A 2,452-nucleotide genomic window follows, 5' to 3' on the forward strand; every position below is an offset into this window, starting at 1 on the left:
AGGGCTAGCGCCATCCCTAATGCGCTGGAGAAAAACAAGGGGCCAAGGAATTCATTCTGTGTCCGTGACCAGAAGTAGCATGAACAATGGCCGCGGCAGTGCTTCCAGCAAGATCTTGGGAAGCTTACAGCAATGATGACTAAAAAGCTCTAGCTTCAAAACACCCTCAGGGTAGTTTTTACTTGTCTCGAAGAAATCTTATAGCTCTGGTTTTATGGGAATCTCGTGGACTTCTCTGGAGAGAATGTTCGCTGCGAAGTAGTAGATGTCTGAAAAGACATTTTATGTCAGGGTCTAATTTAAATAGCTGCTTGGCAGTGTTTCTTCGTGATGCAAACGCTCAGTCCTGTGTAGACAGGATTAGGACTGATGAGTTATAAATACAGCATCAGAGACTTCGTCTTCTCCAGGATCAGGTCATGTAATACTCGTCTTCCTTTAGCTATAGGGGAAAATTCTCCAAATCGTTGCTCTGTAACGTGAACGAAGATAATGGCTTAAATTGTCTCTCCTTGAGGAACTAAGTGAGCTGCTAGATGCGTTAATCCAGATAGCTCAATCTGTGTCAACAATAGACGAGAAAAGTGTTCGATTCTTAACATTCGAGGTGTTAGAGCAGATCTCAGCTCTCAGCAAGGGCATTTGTTTTGTTTTCTCTCTCTTCAGCATTTTCTTATCAAAAAGAATAGTCACGTACATGTACTTTGGTTTGTTGATTTAAAGAGAATTTAAAATAACTTGGATAGAAAATGGGAGGATTCTACTGCAAAAGAAATCTAAACAGAGGCAGTATAGACTGAAGGGACTTTCTAGGCTTTACAGCCCAAAAGTGAGTTGGAATCCCAGCTCCTCCCCTTTGTAACTGTGTGAACTTTGTCCAGCTAATGAATGTCTTGTTTCCTCATTTGCAAAATAATAATAATAGTGATGATGATGATGATGATGATGATGATGATGATGATTTTAGCAGCACCTTCTTCCTAGGGTTGTGCCAATAACTAAATATGAAAGGAAATGTAAAGAATTTATAACAATGGCTAACTGTATACCAGGAGATGGTTTGTGGTTTAAGAAGGCCTCATATATAATACTACCTTCCCTACCCAAGTTCTGAGCAAATTAGAGGTAAACAAAAGAGTAAGAAAAAAAAAAAAGACTAAAATATCAGCCTGTTTACTGATAAAGCCAATGTTAAAATATAGTTTAGGGTTAGGGCAACAGTGGTCTGCACCCCAGAATGATACTACCTTTCTCAGCAGTTCTAGACACATGTGGACCACTACAGGCTTCCCCTCCCAACACTGGGGTGGGGGAGGAGAGAGAGAGAGAGAGAGAGAGAGAGAGAGAGAAAGTGAGCATGAGCGAGCGAACCATTGATTGATTGATTGATTGATTGACTGATTGATTAATTTGTACTGGGCATGCCCGATTTCCCTCTTGAAAGTGTAAGGAGTGGGGCAGAGTGTTGGGGGAAAACTTACTTCTGGAAAATCAAAGGAAGAAGTGCCTCCCTGCCAAAGTGATCGTTCCTTGTGAGCCATGGCAATTAAACTGTGGACATTCCATGCTGAGCCCACATCGTTCTGTAGTTTGCCCGGGGCACAGGAGACCCTCAACAGATGCTTCTGAAGGAATGGAGGAAGAAGTACTATGTATTTTACTGTTCATTTTTGTTAAAAAGCACCTACTGGACCTGATTCCATAGTGTAGCGGTTAGCACGTCTGCTTTACACACAGAAGGTCCTGGGTTCGCACCCCAGTGGAGCCACAGTCCATGGTCTACGGCCGTACCCCCCTGAATAAGCCCAATGTCTGATCTCAGAAGCTAAGCAGGGTCGGGCCTGATTAGTACTTGGATGGGAGACCACCTAGGAAGATCAGGTGCTGTAGGCATAAATAATAATAAATAATAGAAAAAATAAATAAATAAATAAATAAATAAATAAATAAATAAATAAATAGATAGATAGCACCTCCAGGGAGACTGTAAGTAACTGGCGAACCCTTCTAAGGTCGCTTGCCAATCCCGGCCTTTATTTTCACTCTCTGCTCAACCCCCAAACCAGGTGCCTGGAGCGCTCACTTGGTCCTTAGCCCCAGCAACCTGTATTGATTTTCTGTCCCTGGTCTTTCTCTCCAGCCATCTTATCCCTCCCTGCTCCGCAGTATTGTGGGCTGCACACCACTTTCCCAGATATTATGACACGTTCTGCTCTGTGCCGCGGGCAGAGGGCAACACCAGCGTGTCTCAGGGAGATCAGTGCGGAAGTGGGGGCCGACCCATGGGCCTTTCTGAATCACACGCCCTCCACTCACCAAAGAGTGCTTCTACTCAAAAATGGCTGAATTCGCTGCTTAATTCCATTCAGCAAACACTTAACAAAAGCTAGATAGAAGTCAAGGAGAATGAGGTGGGCCCCCTCCTCCCACGCCCCCTGCTGAGTCCCCCTAG

The 2,452-nt window shown here is 44.0% G+C and overlaps 1 pseudogene; it reads left to right on the plus strand.

Annotated features, from left to right (window-relative positions):
* The first annotated feature begins 1,777 nt into the window (after positions 1-1,777).
* On the plus strand, positions 1,778-1,893 carry LOC112475684 (annotated as a pseudogene).
* The last annotated feature ends 559 nt before the right edge of the window (positions 1,894-2,452 follow it).

Source organism: Pteropus alecto, unplaced genomic scaffold, assembly GCF_000325575.1.
Source record: "Pteropus alecto unplaced genomic scaffold, ASM32557v1 scaffold11, whole genome shotgun sequence".
Classification (NCBI taxonomy): domain Eukaryota; kingdom Metazoa; phylum Chordata; class Mammalia; order Chiroptera; family Pteropodidae; genus Pteropus; species Pteropus alecto.